Genomic DNA, 12,500 nt, shown 5'->3' with positions numbered 1-12,500 from the left:
ACAACACTACATAAAGACCTACTGTAAGACAACACTACATAAAGAGACCTACTGTAAGACAACAACACTACATAGAGACCTACTGTAAGACAACACTACATAAAGAGACCTACTGTAAGACAACACTACATAAAGAGACCTACTGTAAGACAACAACACTACATAAAGAGACCTACTGTAAGACAACAACACTACATAAAGAGACCTACTGTAAGACAACAACACTACATAAAGAGACCTACTGTAAGACAACAACACTACATAAAGAGACCTACTGTAAGACAACACTACATAAAGAGACCTACTGTAAGACAACACTACATAAAGAGACCTACTGTAAGACAACACTACATAAAGAGACCTACTGTAAGACGACGACACTACATAAAGAGACCTACTGTAAGACGACAACACTACATAAAGAGACCTACTGTAAGACAACAACACTACATAAAGAGACCTACTGTAAGACAACAACACTACATAAAGACCTACTGTAAGACAACAACACTACATAAAGAGACCTACTGTAAGACAACACTACATAAAGAGACCTACTGTAAGACAACAACACTACATAAAGAGACCTACTGTAAGACAACACTACATAAAGAGACCTACTGTAAGACAACAACACTACATAAAGAGACCTACTGTAAGACAACACTACATAAAGAGACCTACTGTAAGACAACAACACTACATAAAGAGACCTACTGTAAGACAACAACACTACATAGAGACCTACTGTAAGACAACAACACTACATATAGAGACCTACTGTAAGACAACAACACTACATAAAGAGACCTACTGTAAGACAACAACACTACATAAAGAGACCTACTGTAAGACAACAACACTACATAAAGAGACCTACTGTAAGACAACAACACTACATAAAGAGACCTACTGTAAGACAACAACACTACATAAAGAGACCTACTGTAAGACAACAACACTACATAAAGAGACCTACTGCAAGACAACAACACTACATAAAGAGACCTACTGTAAGACAACAACACTACATAAAGAGACCTACTGTAAGACAACAACACTACATAAAGAGACCTACTGTAAGACAACAACACTACATAAAGAGACCTACTGTAAGACGACAACACTACATAAAGAGACCTACTGTAAGACGACAACACTACATAAAGAGACCTACTGTAAGACGACGACACTACATAAAGAGACCTACTGTAAGACGACGACACTACATAAAGAGACCTACTGTAAGACGACGACACTACATAAAGAGACCTACTGTAAGACAACACTACATAAAGACCTACTGTAAGACAACAACACTACATAAAGAGACCTACTGTAAGACAACACTACATAAAGAGACGTACTGTAAGACGACAACACTACATAAAGAGACGTACTGTAAGACGACAACACTACATAAAGAGACCTACTGTAAGACAACAACACTACATAAAGAGACCTACTGTAAGACAACACTACATAAAGAGACCTACTGTAAGACAACACTACATAAAGAGACCTACTGTAAGACAACACTACATAAAGAGACCTACTGTAAGACAACAACACTACATAAAGAGACCTACTGTAAGACGACGACACTACATAAAGAGACCTACTGTAAGACAACACTACATAAAGACCTACTGTAAGACAACAACACTACATAAAGAGACCTACTGTAAGACAACACTACATAAAGAGACCTACTGTAAGAAGACAACACTACATAAAGAGACCTACTGTAAGACGACAACACTACATAAAGACCTACTGTAAGACGACAACACTACATAAAGAGACCTACTGTAAGACAACACTACATAAAGAGACCTACTGTAAGACAACACTACATAAAGAGACCTACTGTAAGACGACAACACTACATAAAGAGACCTACTGTAAGACGACAACACTACATAAAGACCTACTGTAAGACGACAACACTACATAAAGAGACCTACTGTAAGACAACACTACATAAAGACCTACTGTAAGACGACACTACATAAAGAGACCTACTGTAAGACAACAACACTACATAAAGAGACCTACTGTAAGACAACAACACTACATAAAGAGACCTACTGTAAGACGACAACACTACATAAAGAGACCTACTGTAAGACAACACTACATAAAGACCTACTGTAAGACGACACTACATAAAGAGACCTACTGTAAGACAACAACACTACATAAAGAGACCTACTGTAAGACAACAACACTACATAAAGAGACCTACTGTAAGACAACAACACTACATAAAGAGACCTACTGTAAGACAACAACACTACATAAAGAGACCTACTGTAAGACAACAACACTACATAAAGAGACCCTACTGTAAGACAAACAACACTACATAAAGAGACCTACTGTAAGACAACAACACTACATAAAGAGACCTACTGTAAGACAACACTACATAAAGAGATCTACTGTAAGACAACACTACATAAAGAGATCTACTGTAAGACTACGACACTACATAAAGAGACCTACTGTAAGACGACGACACTACATAAAGAGACCTACTGTAAGACGACCACTACATAAAGAGACCTACTGTAAGACGACAACACTACATAAAGAGACCTACTGTAAGACGACAACACTACATAAAGAGGACCTACTGTAAGACGACGACACTACACTAAAGAGACCTACTGTAAGACGACGCACACTACATAAAGAGACCTACTGTAAGACGACGACACTACATAAAGAGACCTACTGTAAGACACGACACTACATAAAGAGACCTACTGTAAGACAACGACACTACATAAAGAGACCTACTGTAAGACAACGACACTACATAAAGAGACCTACTGTAAGACTACGACACTACATAAAAGAGACCTACTGTAAGACGACGACACTACATAAAGAGACCTACTGTAAGACGACGCCACACTACATAAAGAGACCTACTGTAAGACGATCGACACTACATAAAGAGACCTACTGTAAGACGACACACTACATAAAGAGACCTACTGTAAGACGACGACACTACATAAAGAGACCTACTGTAAGACGTACTACATAAAGACCTACTGTAGGTACACACTAAAGAGACCTACTGTAAGACTACGACACTACATAAAGAGACCTACTGTAAGACTAACGACACTACATAAAGAGACCTACTGTAAGACGACGACACTACATAAAGAGACCTACTGTAAGACTACGACACTACATAAAGAGACCTACTGTAAGACGCAGACACTACATAAAGAGACCTACTTAAGACGACGACACTACATAAAGAGACCTACTGTAAGACTACGACACTACATAAAGAGACCTACTGTAAGACTAACGACACTACATAAAGAGACCTACTGTAAGACTCACGACACTACATAAAGAGACCTACTGTAAGACTTACGACACTACATAAAGAGACCTACTGTAAGACGACCACTACATAAAGAGACCTACTGTAAGACGACGACGACTACATAAAGAGACCTACTGTAAGACTACGACACTACATAAAGAGACCTACTGTAAGACAACGACACTACATAAAGAGACCTACTGTAAGACGGCACGACACTACATAAAGAGACCTACTGTAAGACGACGACACTACATAAAGAGACCTACGTAAGACGAACGCACACTACATAAAGAGACCTACTGTAAGACACCCTACACTCCACATAAAGAGACCTACTGTAAGACACCACTACATAAAGAGACCTACTGTAAGACACGACACTACATAAAGAGACCTACTGTAAGACTGACACACTACATAAAGAGACCTACTGTAAGACGACGACACTACATAAAGAGACCTACTGTAAGACGACGACACTACATAAAGAGACCTACTGTAAGACAAACACACTACATAAAGAGACCTACTGTAAGACGACGACACTACATAAAGAGACCTACTGTAAGACGCATCTACACTACATAAAGAGACCTACTGTAAGACGACGACACTACATAAAGAGACCTACTGTAAGACGACGACACTACATAAAGAGACCTACTGTAAGACGACGACACTACATAAAGAGACCTACTGTAAGACGACCACACTACATAAAGAGACCTACTGTAAGACTAGCGACACTACATAAAGAGACCTACTGTAAGACTAACGACACTACATAAAGAGACCTACTGTGAAGACGACGACACTACATAAAGAGGACCTACTGTAAGACGACGACACTACATAAAGAGACCTACTGTAAGACGACGACACCTACATAAAGAGACCTACTGTAAGACTAAGACCGACTACATAAAGAGACCTACTGTAAGACGACAGCTACATAAAGAGACCTACTGTAAGACGACACTACATAAAGAGACCTACTGTAAGACGCGACACTACATAAAGAGACCTTACTGCAAGACGACAACACTACATAAAGAGACCTACTGCAAGAAACAACACTACATAAAGAGACCCACAACAAGACAACACACTACATAAAGAGACCTACTGTAAGACAACAACACTTACATAAAGAGACCTACTGTAAGACTACAACACTACATAAAGAGACCTACTGTAAGAACGACAACACTACATAAAGACCTACTGTAAAGGCAACGACAACACTACATAAAGAGACCTACTGTAAGACGACAACACTACATAAAGAGACCTACTGTAAGACGACAACACCACATAAAGAGACCGGGGACAACACTACATAAAGAGACCTACCGTAAGACGACATCAGCATGGCAGCAGCACAACATGGTGGCAGCAGCACAAACATGGGTACAAACATTACTGGGCACAGACAACAGCACAAAGAGCAAGACGGGGTAGAACAACAATACATCACACGAAGCAGCCATAACTGTTTCGTAAGAGTGTCCATGATTTCAGTCTTTGAATGAAGATATTGAGATAAAACTGTCCAGTTTGGTGTTTGTTGCAGCTTGTTCCAATCTTAGCTGCAGCGAACTGAAAAGAGGTCGACCCAGGGATGTGTGCTTAGGGACCTTTAACAGGAATGTGACTGGCAGAACGGGTGTGTTGTACTGTGGAGGATGAGGCTGCAGTATATCTCAGATAGGGGAGTGAACGGGTGTTGTATGTGGAGGATGAGGGCTGCAGTAGATATCTCAGATAGGGGGAGTGAACGGTGTTGTGTGGAGGATGAGGGCTGCAGTAGATATCTCAGATAGGGGGAGTGAGGCCTAAGAGGGTTTTATAAATAAGCATCAACCAGTGGGTCTTGCGACGGGTTTACAGAGATGACCAAGTTTACAGAAGAGTATAGAGTGCAGTGATGTGTGTCCTATAAGGAGCGTTGGTGGTAAATCTGATGGCCGAATGGTAAAGAACACTCTAGCTGCTCGAGAGTACCCTTACCTGCCGATCTATAAGTTATATCTCACTGTAATCTAGCATGGGTAGGATGATCATCTGAATCGGTTAGGTTTGGAAGGAAATTCTAAACCAATCTAATTTACTTTCCTGCAGCTTTGCTTTGTACTAACGTAAAAATTACATTATCTCCACCCTCAAAAATATATCTTGGCATTCTTCTTATCAAATCACTACTACTATTTCGGAGGTGTTCAAACGGTTAAAAGCTTGTTGGTCTCTAAGCTTTATTCCAGAGTGTTTAACACTGTATCATCGCCATATAAATGGATGAGAAGAGCTTATTTCTTATCCGGCCCATAACATGTCTGTCTCTTCTTCTACACTAGACTGAGCAATGATACTATCGATCTCCTACACTCCCCTGTGTGTTTCTACGCTACTCTATTATTTCCCTCTACTTCAGTGTTTTGTTTTGGTCTATTTGTGTGTCTGGTGTGTGTGTGTTTTCCTCTTCCACTATACCTGTTTTGGGGAAGAAGTGTGTTGGTGAGATGAGTAAGATGCACATGGGGGGGGTTTCCAGAAGAGCTATACTGTAACTGCACTGAGCTCTGTAATATTTGTTACTTACATTTTTATTTTTCGATTGCATACATTTCACACAAGAACCCAGATGAGATTATTACATAATGCTATTGCCAACATATGTTTAGTAACTTGTGAACCCGACTGTCCAACCAACTGACTCCCCACCTGGTGCTGACTCCCCTTGTCCCCTGGGGTGCCTCCCCTGGTGCTTTTTGACTCCCCCTTCAGGTTGCTGACTCCCCTGGTTGCCCAGCTCCCCTGGTGCTGACTCCACCTGTTCTCCCATACCTGAATGCTGCAGCTCTCCCCTGTGATTCCTGACATCTCTTAGGCTATAGTTTATTATTGCATTTGATTTTTCCCGTCTGTCTGTAAAGTCGATCAAATCAATCTCCGTGTGTGTATCTGTCTGTCTCAACCCTCGTCTGTCCCCTCCAGGTGAAGTTAATGTTACCTACAACCTTAGACTAAAATAGGGAAGAGTCAAAGCACAGTCTGTCTGTGGAGCGTGGAGGGAGGGAAGCTAGTGGTGATGAAGATGCTAAGACCCAGCCAGGAGGACTGGACCCTTCACACACCCAGAGTTATATATATATATATATACATAAGGTGCCCTCACACACACCTCCCCTCTTGTTCCTCTCCATGTTTTCTCTCCCTCAATCGTCAGCTGATCAGAGTCTCAAGCTGATATTCAGAGACAAGCTGGGCATTAAGGACAAGGAAAGCCAGAGGAAAGACTTCATCTTCGCCAGTGCTAAGTTACACACACACACGCACACACCCCCACAAAACCTCTCAAGGAGTATATCACTATATTCTAGTAAATATTTGTTTAACTTTGACGGTTGGTGCTGTTGGTGTCAGTCGGTTGAATTTCTTGATATAAATGCGTTCGTCTGTTGATATGTCGTGATTGTTCAATGTGCGGTTGTGCTTTGTTGTGTTTTTTTTTGTGTCGAAATGGGGTTGGTGTCAGTGTATGGTTGGTGTCAGTGGCCAGTTGGTTATCTGGTTATTTTATCGTCGTTGTCTTTTCTTTTTTTCGTTGGTGTCGTACGGTTGGTGCCTTGGTGTCGTGGCGGTTGGTGTGTGGCGTTCGTTGGTGTCGTGGCGGTTGGTATTTTTTGTCGTGGCCGTTGGTGTCGTGGCGGTTGTGTCGTGGCAGTTGGTGTCGTGGCGGTTGGTGCCGTTGGGTGCCGTAGCGGTTGGTGCGTTTCGTGGGTGCCGTGGCGGTTGGTGCCGTGGCTTTGGTGCCGTGGCTTATTGCGGTTTGTGCCGTGGCTTGGTTCCGTTGGTGTCGTGGCCGGTTGGTAGGCTGTTGGTGTCGTGGACGGTTGGTGTCGTGGCGGTTCGTGCCGTTAGTGTCGTGATCCGTTGGTGCCGTGGCGGTTGGTGCTATTGCGGTTGGTGCTGTTGGTGCTGTTGGTGTCGTGGCGGTTGGTGCTGTTGGTGTCGTAGCGGTTGGTGTCGTGGCCGGTTGGTGCTTTTCGTGGTCGGTTGGTGCGGCGACGGTTGGTGCCGTGGCCGTTGGTGCTGTTGTTGTCGTGCGGTTGGTGTCGTGGCGGTTAGTGCCGTGGCGGTTGGTGCCGTGACGGTTGGTGTCGTGGGCCGGTTGTGCCGTGGACGGTTGGTGTCGTGGCTGAGGTTGGTGCCGTTGGTGTCGTGGGCGGTTGGTGCCGTTCGGTGTATCGTGGCCGGTTGGTGCCGTTCGGTGTCGTGGCCGGTTGGTGCTTGGTCTCGTGGCGGTTGGTGTCGTGGCGGTTGGTGTCGTGGGGTTGGTGTCGTGAATGCCGGTTGGTGTCGTAGCGGTTGGTGCCGTCGCGGTTGGTGCCGTTGGTGCGTGGCGGTTGGTGTCGTTGGCGTGTTGGTGTCGTGGCGGTTGGTGCGTGGCGTTGGTGTCGTGGCGGTTGGTGCCGTGGCGGTTGGGGTCGTAGCGGTTGGTGCCGTTGTGCCGTGGCGTTGGTGCCGTGGCGGTTGGTGCCGTGGCGGTTGGTGCCGTTATGGTGTCGTGGGCGGTTGGTGCCGTTGGTGCCGTGGCGGTTGGTGCCGTGGACGGTTGGTGTCGTGCGGTTGGTGCCGTTGGCTCTCATTAACTGTTACCAAACTTTGCATCTTCACCGTTCTTCATGTAAATGGGTTTCAACATCACTCAGTTACCGTGGAATTGGCCAATATCAAACCTAAGAATATACAGATCCACCACATCCTCCATTTTATAACATACTAACTGTACACTGTGCGCAGTGTTGTCAGAAGCGGAGGCATTTTGTCAGCTGCTGCAGCTGATGAAGAACAAACATTCCAACCAGGACGAATCCAGACATGATCTCCATCTTTATAGGGACCTGGAACATGGGTGAGCGCTCACACTCTCTCACGCTCTCTCCTTTCTACACGCTCTCACACGCTCTCACACGCTCTCCTTACACGCTCTCCCACACGCTCTCCACACGCTCTCACACGCTCTCACACGCTCTCACACGCTCTCACACACTCTCACTCTCTCACACTCTCTCACTCTACATGCTACAAATAACCGTCAAACCTCCTAAAATGAGGAGAATATTCCATTAGTTGTAGAAGTCTTCTTAACCTTAGACCTATACTCCAATTTTCCGTGTGTGTAGGTTCTGTGCCCTCCCGGCGGTGGGTTCCTGGCTGTTGTGGGGTCGTGGGCTGGGGAAGACGCTGATGAGATGACCGTCACTATTCCTCGTGACCTCTACGTGTTCGAAGCAGGAGAACTCTGTGTGTGACCGTGAGTGGTCACTCACTCCGCACCGCAGCTCAAAGAACACATGAGCTGGGATTACAAACCGGGTGAGAGAGGCGGAATGAGGCTCTGTTGTTTAGAGCTTGTCCGTTGGGGAAGTAAGGTGTTGTTAGGGCTTGTCCCGTTGGCAATAAGGTGTTGTTAGGGCTTGTCCCGTTGGGGAATAAGGTGTTGTTAGGGCTTGTCCCGGTTGGGGAATAAGGTGTTGTTAGGGATTGTCCCGTTTGGGGAATAAAGGTGTTGTTAGGCTTGTCCCGTTGGGGGGATAAGGTGTTGTTAGAGCTTGTCCCGTTGGGGAATAAGGTGTTGTTAGGGCTTGTCCCGTTGGAGAATAAAATGTTGTTAGGGATTGTCCCGTTGGGAATAAGGCGTTGTTAGGGCTTGTCCCTGTTGGGGGTAAGGTGTTGTTAGAGCTTATCCCGTTGGGGAATAAGGTGTTAGTTAGGCTTGTCCTGTTGGGGAATAAGGTGTTGTTAGGAGCTTGTCCCGTTGGGGGAATAAGGTGTTGTTAGGGTTTGTCCCGTTAGGGAATAAGGTGTTGTTAGGGCTTGTCCCGTTGGGGAATAAGGTGTTGTTAGGGCTTGTCCGTTGGGGGAATAAGGTGTTGTTAGGGCTTGTCCCGTTGGGGAATAAGGTGTTGTTAGGGCTTGTCCGTTGGCAATAAGGTGTTGTTAGGGGCTTGTCCCGTTGGGGAATAAGGTGTTGTTAGGGCTTGTCCCGTTGGGGAATAAGGTGTTGTTAGAGCTTGGCTCCCGTTGGGGAATAAGGTGTTGTTAGAGCTTGTCCCGTTGGGGAATAAGGTGTTGTTAGAGCTTGTCCCGTTGGGGAATAAGGTGTTGTTAGGGGATTGTCCCGTTGGGGAATAAGGTGTTGTTAGGGATTGTCCCGTTGGGAATAAGGCGTTGTTAGGGCTTGTCCGTTGGGGAATAAGGCGTTGTTAGGGCTTGTCCCGTTGGGGAATAAGGCGTTGTTAGGGCTTGTCCCGTTTGGGGAATAAGGCGTTGTTAGGGCTTGTCCCGTTGGGGAATAAGGCGTTGTTAGGGGCTTGTCCGTTGGGGAATAAGGCGTTGTTAGGGATTGTCCCGTTAGGGAATAAGGCGTTGTTAGGGATTGTCCCGTTGTGGGAATAAGGCGTTGTTAGGGCTTGTCCCGTTGGGCGAATAAGGCGTTGTTAGGGATTGTCCCGTTGGGGAATAAGGCGTTGTTAGGGGATTGTCCCGTTGGGGAATAAGGCGTTATTGATCCGTTAGGGATTGTCCGTTGGGGAATAAGGCGTTGTTAGGGGATTGTCCCTTTGAGGGATAAGGCGTTTGTTAGGGATGGTCCCGTTTGGGGATAAGTTGGCAGTAGGGATGGTCCCGTTGGGGAATAAGGAGCCTGATCTGAGAAGCGCATGGTAGAATGGTTGGGCTTACTCCTGAGGTTAACTTCCATGTTCTCTGTTCTGCTCTCCTGGGTTCCAGATCGCGGTCCAGACTCTGTGGAACATTAAGATAAGCGGTGCTGGTGAAACCAGAACATGAAAACCGCATCAGTCATGTGGGAGTGTCCAGTGTTAAAACGGGCATTGCCAATGTCGCTGGGTAAGACTCTCTCTCTCTCTCCTCTCACGCTCACACTAACAAACAATTCATTATATTCATGCTGTATGTTTGTCGTTTCTTGTTGCTAGGTAACAAAGGGCAAGCAGTGGGCGTGTCTTTCATGTTTAATGGAACTTCCTTGCTTTGTGAACTGTCACCTGACATCAGGCAACGAGAAGATCGGGCAGGTACGCACACACTCCTCTTCTGCACTCAAATGTAAAACTATACAGTGTGTATCATCATGTGAAGTTTGACCGGACTCCATATTAGCACCAAACTCACGTGAGGTCATACGTAGTGTACTAAACAGGGGTGCTCTTCACCACTCGTCCCTCTCTCAACCCCTTCCCCTGACCCTTGACCCCTGCAGGAGGAACCAGAACTACCTGGATATCCTGCGGCTGCTCCTCTTTAGGAGATAAACAGCTGAGCTCCTTATGACATCTCCGCTTCCACACACCTCTTCTGGCTTGGAGACCTTAATTACAGGCTGGACATGGACATACAGGTACCCTAATACACACACACACACACACACACACACACGAAACACACACACACACACACACACACACACTCTCGCTCTCTCTCACTCTCGCTCTCTCTGTCTCTCGCTCTCTTGTCTCTCGCTCCTCTCTGTCTCTCGCTCTCTCTGTCTCTACGCTCTCTGTCTCTCGTCTCTCATCTCTCGCCTCTGTCTCTCTCTGTCTCTCTCAGGAGATCCTGAACCACATCAATAGGAAAGAGTTTGATCCTCTGCTGAAGGTGGGACCAGCTCAACCTGGAGAGAGAGAAGAACAAGGTGTTCCTGCGCTTTGGTCAGTCACACACACACACACACACTCCTTCCCCTCATTCTCTATGCCCTCTGCTGTACTCTGTGAAATACTTTAGCTTGAAAGTGGTTTGTTGTAATGTGTGTTTGTGTATCCTCTGGTACAGCGGAGGAGGAGATATCCTACCCACCCACCTACCGTTAATGAACGCGGGTCTAGGGACACATACGTGTGGCAGAAGCAGAAGGCCACAGGGGTACTCACTCACCCACCCACACACACACTCCACACAGAGCTTTATTCTCGTGAATTCTCTAGACTTTGTGGGGAGTAAACACCTAACTCGTAAAAGTGGTAATCAGCAGTAGAAACAGTACAAAGCGTATCCCTGCCCCTGTTTCAGTAAAAGGCTGAGGCTGGAGAAACTCTCAAATTCATAGACAGAGCTGAGGATGCAAGGACCGACAGTCCATGATATCAAAATTATAGTTTTTACACTATATCGCCTCAAAATAGGTTATGTTTACATTTACTTGAACAATCGCTGGAGTAAAACAAGCCTATATTTTGGGTTCTGATGGAGTGTTGACAGTTGAACTGAGCTCCTGAGGCAGTTTTTACAAGTTATATTCTTCAACAATCAATGGTTACATATCGATACGTTGTGAAAAGAAATGGATTTAACAACTGCTGATTGACCCTTTTAAGGCTGAAATAGCATTTAACAAGTTCAAGTTGTCTTTTCACACACACACGTGCATGCGAACGCATACACACAGGCTCAGATGGAGAGATCTCTGTTCACGCTCATCTTCTCTTTCTCTCTTTCAGATGAGGACCAACGTCCCCGTCTTGGTGTGACAGGATCCTATGGAAGTCTTACCCTGAGACTCACATTGTCTGCTCAACTCTATGGTGAGTCCTGCATCTTCAACAACTCTGTACAACAAAGAGTTGGCAGTCTGTTTTAGAATGGGTGGCCAGTAATAAACTGGTCCTGAACATCTCTGAAACTAAGAGCATTGTATTTGGTACAAATCATTCGCTAAGTTGTAGACCTCGGCTGAATCTGGTGATGAATGGTGTGGCTGTTGAACAAGTTGAGGAGACTAAATTACTTAGTGTTAAGGCATTAGATTGTAAACTTTCATGGATTCCGAAACATATAGATGAAATGGTTATAAAGATGGGGAGAGGTCTCAGTCTAATAAAGAGATGCTCTGCATTTTTGCCACCACCTCCACTCAAGTTCTCAGGCTCTAGTTTTATCTTTGGATTACTGTCCAGTCGTGTGGTCCAGTGCTGCAAGGAAAACCTAGTTAGCTGCAGCTGGCCCAGAACAGAGCATCACGTCTTGCTCTTCATTGTAATCAGAGGGCTGATATAATACTATGCATGCCAGTCTCTCTTGGCTCAAGAGTTGAGGAGAGACTACTGCATCACTTGTT

At 45.3% G+C, this 12,500-nt stretch overlaps 1 pseudogene; it reads left to right on the top strand.

Annotated features, from left to right (window-relative positions):
• Window positions 1-11,967, top strand: part of LOC123731742 (phosphatidylinositol 3,4,5-trisphosphate 5-phosphatase 2A-like) — a 17,545-nt pseudogene extending 5,578 nt beyond the window's left edge.
• Window positions 11,968-12,500: the final 533 nt, after the last annotated feature.

Source organism: Salmo salar, unplaced genomic scaffold (assembly GCF_905237065.1).
Source record: "Salmo salar unplaced genomic scaffold, Ssal_v3.1, whole genome shotgun sequence".
NCBI classification, from domain to species: Eukaryota; Metazoa; Chordata; class Actinopteri; order Salmoniformes; family Salmonidae; genus Salmo; species Salmo salar.
The sequence above is the reverse complement of the archived record's forward strand: the minus strand, read 5'-3'. Positions and strand labels throughout refer to the sequence as shown.